We start from the raw sequence: 10,581 nt of genomic DNA, 5'->3' as shown, positions 1-10,581 counted from the left end.
GTTGGTGAATACCTGTAGTTACATATAAAAGAAATTTCAGGATAAAATCATTTTTTGTTTTTGTTGCTAATGACCTTTATGTATGTTGGTGCATACCTGTTATTCTTTAGAAGTAATGTCAGGGCATGTACATCTTATGTTTGTGTTGGCAATAACCTTTATGTATGTTGGTGAATACCTGTAATTATTCAAAACAATTTCCATATGTTTTTTGGGAATGACCATAAGTAATGTTGTTGGTGCATACCTGTAATTCTTTATAAGTAATGTCAGGTTATATATATTATGTTTATGTTGGAAATAACCTTTATATATGTTGGTGAATACCTGTCACTACATATAAAAGAAATTTCAGAACAAATACATCTTATGTTTTGTTGGTAATGACCTTTATATATGTTGGTGCATACCTATTATTCTTCAGAAGTAATGTCAGGGCATGTACCTCTTATGTTTGTGTTGGCATTAACCTTTATGTACGTTGGTGAATACCTGTCGTTATATTAAAAAATTTCAAGATATATACATCTTATGTTTATGCTTGGTATGATCAGTTTATTATCTTTGGCCCTTTCTGTTATTCCTATATGTGTTTTGTTTTTCCCTATGCTACATGTATTTATTATTTCATTTTTTTCAGTAAAATGGCTAGAGTGAAGCAAGCAGCAAGGCGACAGACCCGTCGTAGAAGAGGGGAACATACAATCTTAGGCATTCAACCAACTAATTCTCCAGCCACAAGGTCAAGAAGGCAAGCTTCAGCCGCTACTACCCCACCTTCTCCTGCTGCAGAGGGTAGTAGCAGAGGTCAAACATCAATTAATGATGGAAGCTTCAAGTCCCCCTTGTACCGTGCATTGTACTTTAAGACATTCGCGAAACGAAAAATCTGTGAAGGGAAACATGTAGACTTTGACTCCCTTGACAAAGCCCATGCTACTTTTTTAAGAAACTGGTTTAAACACCAAGGATGGGACAAGTTGCTCTCAGTAAGTTACCCCACATACCCTGATCTTGTTCGACAGTTCTACACCCACTTCGATCATGCAAACAAACAAGAAGGAGTAATATACACTTGGGTGAAGGGGAAGGAGATAAAGTTGGATGAAGCTACCTTGAGCAGTATCTTGAAGATTCCCAAACAAGGGGTGCAAGTTAAGCTCCCGGGGAAAAAATGGAGTACACAGCCTGAATTTGATGTTGAAAGATGCCTCAATCTTGTGCTAATGGAAGATGAATCTGGCAGAGATCAAAAGCCAAAAGTGTATGAACTGCCGCTACAAGTCCGTCTGGTGCACTTGATTCTCTTCAGGTCCTTTCTTATGCGAAAGGGGAGACTGTCCTCGTTAACATACCTCGACATGTTGGTCATGTACTTTGTCCTCGACGATGTCAAAATGAATATGCCAAGGATGATGATAGATTACATGATTGCTGTTCAAAAGGGGACAAAGGAAGGGTTGTTCCTTCCTTATGGTATGTGGTTGACCAAGGTGTTTGAGAGATTTGAGGTTGATTTATCTGATGAAGTAATTGATGTACCAAAACAACCATTCAGCGCAAGTACAATTCATAATGCTTTGGGTTACGTATATGATGTCGACAATGAAAGGTGGATAGATAAAGAGGTACCGCGTGCTCAAAAGCAGAAGCGTGCAGCAGAGGAAGAAGTACAAGATGATTTTGCTGAAGATGGTAAGGGAAACCGTTACGCGGCATCCTTTGAAGCTGTCATGCGTGAGAGCATGACTGTGCAAGAAATGCTTAAGCGCATGAGGCCGGAAATCTTCACCGATGCTGTTATGCTTGAGGTCCAAGAGACTGTACAGTCTCGAATAGATGCCCTTAATGACAACTCAGGTATTTATTCTGTCTTTATGCTTCATTTTCTGTTGAATTCATGGCATTGTTAACTTTAATTCCATGTGTAATTACATTATATGCTGTTGTATGTAGCCAATTATATATTGTGATGTTAAGGTTTTCTCTCATTTGTCATTGGCATTATACTATATCATAAAGGGTTATAACCTATAATGATGAATGCATGTTACAAAAACTATTGTTAAGTCATGGGTAATGACTAACTATATGTCAAGTTATTGTCTTTTTAAATTCCCCTTATGCTTCATTTTCTATGGATACTTCAAACATTGATGACTTTAAATTCATCTACAATCCTATATGTAACAACATTATATGTTTTATAACAATGCCTATTATGTTTGTGATCAGGATGTCCTCTGTTTTGTCGTTGGTGATTACTTGTTTTTAAAAATTAATTATATTGATGAATGCATGATATGAATTCTATTTTTAATTAGAACAGGTAATAAACAAATAATATTCTGGATATTACCTGTTATATTTTGATGTGAATTACATGTCCAGTGTTATTCTGGTATATTTTTTACCTTAATTGACTTATTCATAAATGACCTTATACATAGTGTCCTCTGTAAAATATGTTTTGACAAACCTATTTTTTCATTCATATAATTGAACAAGTGCATCTAGAAGTGTACTTATATTGCTGAATTCTACATAACAAATCTCTTTTCTATAATCATAGGTAACAACCTTTTCAATTTAGTGTTAATACATAATACAGTTTACAGTATCAATTACAGACAATTAACACATTTAAATTTGTTTTTTGCTTGGGAAGATGAAGATGATGCTGATGATGATGAAGGTTATGTTTCGGGAGGCAAATCTAAGACAGTGCAGGATCCTTCTGATGATCCAGGTTATGCTTCGGGAATGGAGACCTTCAATGATACTTAGACTTCGTCTATGTATCTATGTATGCTATGGAGTTATATACTCTAATCCTTATGTTTCTGTTTTATCAACTGTGATATTAAGACATTGTTAGTGGATAATTTTTTTGTGTTTACTGTCATGTATTTTTGCCCAATGTGGCGAAACTGTAATGGTAGCGTGTCACGTATTTAGTATTTGTAATGTATGGTATGTTTGAACTTCGACTTATTTAGTATTTGTAATGTATGGTTTGTTTGAACTTCGACTTTCTACGAAACAAATTTCTAAATTACTTTATGTTCTTACCTTCAATTCTGAATTAAACAGGACTTTATTTTCACAATCTTTACAATATTAAGGGGTATATTTGTTAAGGGGATTATTAAAGGGTCTAATTTTGTCAAGGGGATTATTCTAAGTGTTACAATTGGAAACATATCAATTGATTTCCCCATTCTATGTGAACTTAGTTAGGATATGTAAATATTCAATTATATCTAAAACTATGTTAGGCTAGTAATAATACAAGTACTAATTAGACTATGTTAGCCATATTTTTAAAAACATTATCATGAAATTGACATAGCAAATAAATTTTTTAAAATTCCTATTAAATGAGGAAACATGCTTTTGAATTCAAAAATGTTTGTAATTATCAAAATTGAATTTGAATTGATGTATGTAATGGTAATTATTTTCTAAATTGTAACTTAAATATAAAAAAATAAACAAAACATATAATATTTTTGAACTAAACAAATCTTAAACAAGTGATTCTGCATTGCATTTTATAATTCTAATAATTTAAATAACCGCAAACATTGCCCATGAAATAATCAGTGCAAACAAAGTCATAGATGTGTATGCAATATATCTGTTCTTCTCCATGTTTGATTGACATATTTGACTTTTCAATTCGGATATTTGCTCCTGAAACTGTGACTTTTTAAGCTTCAATTTGGTGAGCTTCATAGTTAGAGATTCAACCTCTTTCTCGGTTGCATCCAATCTCTTTATTATCATCTCACACTCGACGCACCCACCGACACCATCATACAACCATTTGAAAAATCCACAATCAGCCTCCTGCAAATTATAAAAATTAAATAAACCCTAAATGTTACTAGGAACCCTAATGAAATATTATTATATTTACTCATATGTCATATCCATTCAAATTGTAATGAAATTACAAATGGGTTTAGAAAAATGTACCGGATATTTTCCACAACCTCGAAATTTCCTTCCCTTATTATGGTTAGGCTTGTTCACAGTTCGAATCTTAGAGGGAACGCCACATCCACATTTCACCATGACCCCTCCAAAACTGGAAGATGAACCTCGAGAAATGGACTTTTGTGAATCCCCCATTTTTTATTTTTTTTTTGTGTGTGTGTGTGTTCTTTTTGTGTTAAGTACAAGGTTGAGAGTTGGTCAAGGATATAATTTAGCTATTAAAAACTAACCTCCGAAAATAAAGGGCGGTCAATTGAAAATTTTGAAATTAATTTGAAAAATTCAACGTATACATTAATTGAAAATGATACCGCGTCACTTATTGTCTATTGATGTACATGTAATAAGCTTTATCCTAAATCAATTTCAGTTATTACCCGTGTGTATTAAAAATATTTTTCTACAGCTAAGGTCTATGTGAATAACAGTTTATTACTTAGGTTTTGGGTCTTACACAACATATAATTAGCATTATGTATATATGAAATGTGGAAAATTTATAAATGTAATGATTAAATACTTATTTATAGTTCTAAAATGATTATGCCCATGGAACTGGGTTTTCTACAGTTCAATATTTTAATCACTTATGTTGAAGATATATAGGTGGATGTTTTAATTACTTATGTTGAAGTATATGTTTACAAAACTTCAACCGCTAAAGTAGATGTATAAGTTACCATTTATATCAAAACTTAGCTTGTTAACATACAAAATGTAATTCGTCTACTTAAGTCTAAATTCATATTCACTATCAATTAATAATATAACAAAATATATATGAATTTAAAAGCAGAATCTGGTAATGTCCAATGTTATGTATGGTCGTATCCAATATATTACAGATATGTTTGATATAGGTATAGTCCAATATGTTGTTTGTCTTAATTACAGGTACACAAAAAAACAGCTTAAATTGTCTAAGTCATATTCACTATCAATTAATATTATAACAAAATAATAATAAATTAAAAAAAGTATTATGTAATGTCCAATGTAACGTATGATCGTAACAAAATAAATTATAGAGATGTTTTATTTAGGTAATGTCCAATATGTGATTGTGTTACTTACGTGTACATAAACAAAAGTTAGATTCAGCGTAAAATAAGTACCATTTAAATGACATTCAATTGTATTCATTAGTATTGTCCAATATTACGTATGGTCGTAACCCATTTAGTTTCATTTAGGTAATGTCCAATATGTATTTGTGTTAGTTACGTGTACATAAACAAAAGTTAGATTAACATAAGCGGTTTTTTTGGATCAAACAGCTTTCGGAAAAAAAATGTTCTCGATTTCTTCTTAGAATTTCATGTCGAACCCCAGATTCTTGAAAAACGTAAAAACTATTGAAATCAATTTCATCAAATCGGATATTTCGCATCAATTGAAGGATTTTGTACAGTAAAAACTAATTATTCAAGTATTTTTAACCAATACCATTGCCGATAAAACTCGAAATTCTAATAACTTGTAATATCGAATATGATGTTTGGATCAGGCCCTATTTTTGATGATAATCGATGCGGAACTAACCCTGTGGATCAAAGATTATTAAGAAGAGGTTAAATTCATCCATATGAAATGAATAAGAATGAAGAACACGAAGAACAATGAAGAACATATTTTTCGATTTTTTATTTTTTAATTTAATTTAATTTTCGGATTTAATTAAAGCTGTTTTTTGAAAAATAATTTCAGAAATATAAAATAGAATTTCGAAAAAGAAAAAAGTATTTTTCAGAAAATAGAAAAGAATTTAAAATAGGAAAAATAAAAAAAAGGGGTTTGACCAACTATTTTAGGAGAGATAAGATTAGCCAATCAAATTCAAGAATAGTGATGGTCATAAAGAAGAGTGACCACATTAGAATTTTTATAAAAAAGGAGGTTTAGGACCCTATTTATAAGAAAACAGTCCGGAAATAAGTAGAATTTGATAAGAAAATAAAACTCCACTTTGTCGCTGCAAAACCGACCTTGTCGCGTGGCGACAGCCTGGATTTCTACGCGCTGTCAACACGGAGTCCACATAAGAATCAAAATCGATTTATAAAGTCCGTATGAAAACTGAAACCGTATTTTTCATAAAATAACACTTTATTCCAAATAAAACTTATCAAGATATAATTATTAATTCTAATCCTATTAGGATTAAGGAGAACCTTCTAGAGAATTCTAGAAAACTATCATCAATTCTAATAACTTTAGAAATAACAATTAACATTGGGCCCTCCCCTAGATCATTGGGCCGCATGTAAAGATCGAACCAGGCCAGTTTAGTATTTTAGCCATAACTTCCTCATTATTCATCGGAATTGGGCTTATAATATATCGTTGGAAAGCTCTTTGCAAGCCCCATCCAACTACACTATTATTGGACCCCTGTCGTGGACCAAACTAAATTGGATTGACTATTTTCATAAAATAGAGTTGTTTTCGAAAACAGAAAGAAAGAATTTAATAAAAACCAACCGCAACACTTGACCTTTCACACTTTCACCTCGTTCGATAATCATTTGACGCAAAAGGTATTCATCACTGGGTTTGGTTTTAGGGAGACTTTTGGGTGTCTACACCATGGTTGAGTGGATCCCATTCCCTAATGTCTATATTCATTTGATTTAGAATTATAGTTTGTTTGTCTACTTGACGAACCTCCAATCAATAAAGACTTCGAGTTAGCTTAAGTGTTAAGATCCTTAGCATTCATATCCCGTTCTTTGTGGACCGAACTCTTACTTATCGTTGTGCTTGGTTTGTGGGATGTTTGTTTATAAATGTGTTTGATTGAGCGTGGAATGTGCGACCGTTCTAACGCCCATCAAAAGCTCATCGATGTGTACTCCTCGGTTGTGAAAGAGAGGGCGGACCGGGAATTGAATCAGATGCATCGAATGCCCTTGCCCTACAACAATAATTAACAAACTACGAAACATGTAATAGAGGGATATGCTACAAGTAATGCAAGGCCAACAAGGAGCATATATATACCCTTTATTTATTACCAAATACTTTAAAAAAAATTATGTTGGGCACTAAAATTAAATAAACCGTGAGCTTAAAAATAAGTATAAAGAATACAGGTTTAGCCTAAGATGATTATTAAGTTGTGCCGAACACTTGTTTCATCTGCATTACTTCCTTACGAATCAAGAGTGTGATTTTCTAAGCAATGTTGGCAGGTAAATTTCCAGCAAATAAGGAGGTAGGAGTGAGTTGTAGTGCTGCATTTGCACCATTCAAACTAACAAATGCGGTAGCTGGAGTTTTACCAACTTTGATTTGGAAGTGAAGCATGGCTTGTGGAAAAACCATACTACTACAAAATTGGCCAAATAGACCATATCAAAATGGCCAAAGAGACTACCTTAGGGGTGGTCTCTAGCTCACAAGTCTCTTTGGCCTAAGAGACCATTTCATCAAGAATAGTCTCTTGTTTTAAAAAGAGAGACTACTTATTTAGACTAGATGGTCTCAGTTTTTGCACCATTCAAACTAAGACCATCATGGTCTTAATTTTTCAAAATCTGAGACCACCTATTTCAAATAGATGGTCTTAGTTTTTCAAAATCAAAGACCACCTATTTTAAATAGATGGTCTATTTCTCTTTTTTTAATTAAAAAAAATTATTCGTATTTTAATATATATAATATCAATAAAAAAAAATACAATTCATTAATACTAAAAACTATACACGTAGTTTACACTTACAAAAAAATATACAAAACTAATACTAAAAAATTTATTAATACTACAATCAATATTCATTCAAAAATTATACAAAACTCATACTGACAAAACTCATTAATGCTACAATCAAGACCTTCTAAGCATATATTGTGCCATCAATCGAACAATTCAACAAACACAATCATTAATCTTCTTCAATTACACTTTGTATCCTGAAATTTTTTCAAGAAATCCAAATTTAGCACACAATTATAAAAAAAAATATTAAACAAACTTTTAAATTATCAATTAAATTTACAAAAATAGAAATTAAAAAATTAATTGAAAACAAATAATCAAAACAAAAATGAAGGCAAACAATTAAAAATTCCAGACACCATGACAATACCATTTACCTGACATCAGCAACAACAACTCACCTTAGCAGCAACTCACTCCCTCCTACCCCACACACAACCCCTCAACAGCACCAACCACCAACAACCCACCACCGCAGCAACACACGCATACGATAGCTGCTGGTCCCTCTCCCCGGCTCCCCGCACAAATAATAGAAGAACATACAACCCACTTCTTCCATTCTTTCTCGCACTCACTCCCACCAATTCGCCATTCTCCTTCACCTATTAGAGCACAACAATTGCAACAATTATCACCCGCAATCAACAATTTGATCGGCAAAATGAAAGTGAGAATTGCAGAATTAAAAGGTCTTAAAAACCCTAGAATACCATGCTAAAGGAGAATTAAAAGGTCTTAAAAATCCTGATCTACACCCACCCGTAAATTCTAATTTACCCGAAAATAAGGAAAAAAAACCTAATTAAATCCCAAAAAAACCAAGAAATCAAAAATCAAAACACTGTTGGCAAACCCAAAACTATCCTAATCAAAGTGATTCCATGTCAATCGAATTCTGAAAATCGAAAACAAATACATCCACAAGTCTAAACAATTAGATACCAATTTTAATCAATGCAAATCTATACAAAACGAAATCAGGCGAAATTCGAAACCAAAATCCAGAAAACAATGAAATAAAAAATCATACCTAAAGAAGAACAATTTTCTACACCTTCAAGAGTAACATCATCTAAATTGAAAAAACCAAATCATAAATCCAAAGCCTAAATTAAAACTCAATGAAATCGAAATCGAAACCCTAACCCAAATTATACAAAGTAACAACAAAAAAAAGAAGAGAAAAACCTAGTTAGCAGCAGCGCTGCAATAAGAGATCAAGAGGAAGGCCGGGCTACGATGGGCGAGGGTATGACGAGGCTAGGCTGCACTCATCTTTGAGGAGAATGGAGAAGGATAGAGGTAGAAGAATCGAGATGTTGAAATTTAAAAGAAAAAAAATAATAAAATAGAGAGACTATTTATTTTAGGGAAGTGGTCTCTCAATTTTTTAATTAAATAAAAAAAATAAAAAATAAAAATGAAAAAAACAGGAGAGACCATTTATTCTAATAAATGGACTCGGGTATATTTTCATCTTCCTAAGATACTACCTAAGAGACCATTTATTTAAAATATTGGGTCTCTAGAAACATAGAGATCATATATTTAATTAAATAGTCTCTTATTTGAGGTCTCTTTGAACATTTTTGTAGTAGTGCCATGTCGTCACCAACCTCTAATCTTTTATAGTATGCAGTGTTATTGGTATCAATAAATCCAGCAATGATTGAACCTTTTACCAAAATAAGAACTTCTGATGTATGATGGGAGTGTACTGGGATTACTCCCCCTACGACGAAGTCTAACCTGGCCATAGATATACCTAAACAACTAAAGGCTGAGAACACATCCGAAAATGCTAATGTCACATTGTTGCCAAATACATTGTTAGGAGTCTTTTCACCTCGAAAACCCGTGTAAACAAAATCATCAGTTGTGACTGTAGTAGGATCTTTGCAAGCATATCCTTGAATCCCTCTAGGAAGACTAGGATCCCCAACACAAAAGTCTAGTTCTGTGGCTTGTGTGACAGAGGCTAAGACACAAAAGAATACGAAAACTGAAAGATTGTTCATTGTGTGAGCTAGAATTAGGTGAAACAAATGGTGGATAAAGGATGTAATTAAGAGATAAGTTTTTGTATTGTAGATGGGTTGATTGTATTTTCTTTGTGGCAAATGATGACACCCTTTATGTAGAACTTTGCAGAGTTTGCATGTTTACGAGGCAACTCTCTTTATAGATTATTAAGACATGTTCAGTAATATGATCGAGATGACATCAAACGTTTACCGACTATGTGTAAATTATACTTTTATTGATTTTTTTTTTTGTAGGAGCTTCTGTTGAATTTATTAGTTTAATCAAAATCAACGATTTTTGAATATGTTTTTATTGACTTAAAGTTTGCATTTATTATATTATATTGAATTGATTTGTATAATGACTATTTTAGAGAGAATGTACTGCATTGTTTTTTTAATTAGAGTTTACGTTTTTTTTAAGGATAAATTATAGGTTACTGTAGACACCCAAATGTGTCTCCCCAAAACCAAACCCAGTGATGAATACCTTTTGCGTCGAATAATTATCGAACGAAGTGAAAGTGTGAAAGGTCAGGTGTTGCGGTTAGTTTTTATTAAAAATTCTTTCTTTCTGTTTTCGAAAAACAACTCTATTTTATGAAAATAGCCAATAAAGTTTAGTTTGTTCCACAACAAGGGTCCAATAATAGAGTAGTTGGATGGGGCTTGCAAAGAGTTTTCCAACGATATATTATAAGCCCAATTCCGATGAATAATGAGGAAGTTATAGCCAAAATACTAAACTGGGCCCGGTTGATCTTTACATGCGGCCCGATGATCTAGGGGAGGGCCCAATGTTAATCATCAATCAATTACATTATACTAAAGGCG

The 10,581-nt window shown here is 32.7% G+C and overlaps 1 long non-coding RNA gene across 3 annotated transcripts; it reads right to left on the bottom strand.

Annotated features, from left to right (window-relative positions):
• Positions 1–7,664: 7,664 nt before the first annotated feature.
• LOC145579087 (uncharacterized) lies at positions 7,665–9,327 on the bottom strand. 3 transcript variants are annotated; one of them, XR_014099000.1, is made up of 4 exons: positions 8,912–9,253; positions 8,754–8,795; positions 8,098–8,325; positions 7,665–7,914 (listed from the first exon to the last, which is right to left on the bottom strand). It is a non-coding gene; the product is annotated as an uncharacterized LOC145579087 (long non-coding RNA). The 3 variants fall into 3 exon arrangements; XR_014098999.1 differs by having other exon boundaries at positions 7,665–8,325; positions 8,912–9,273; XR_014099001.1 differs by lacking the exon at positions 8,754–8,795 and having other exon boundaries at positions 7,665–8,325; positions 8,912–9,327.
• Between the last annotated feature and the right edge of the window lie 1,254 nt (positions 9,328–10,581).

The sequence above is a fragment of the Chenopodium album genome, chromosome 14, assembly GCF_948465745.1.
Source record: "Chenopodium album chromosome 14, dcCheAlbu1.1, whole genome shotgun sequence".
Classification (NCBI taxonomy): Eukaryota; Viridiplantae; Streptophyta; class Magnoliopsida; order Caryophyllales; family Amaranthaceae; genus Chenopodium; species Chenopodium album.
The sequence above is the reverse complement of the archived record's forward strand: the minus strand, read 5'-3'. Positions and strand labels throughout refer to the sequence as shown.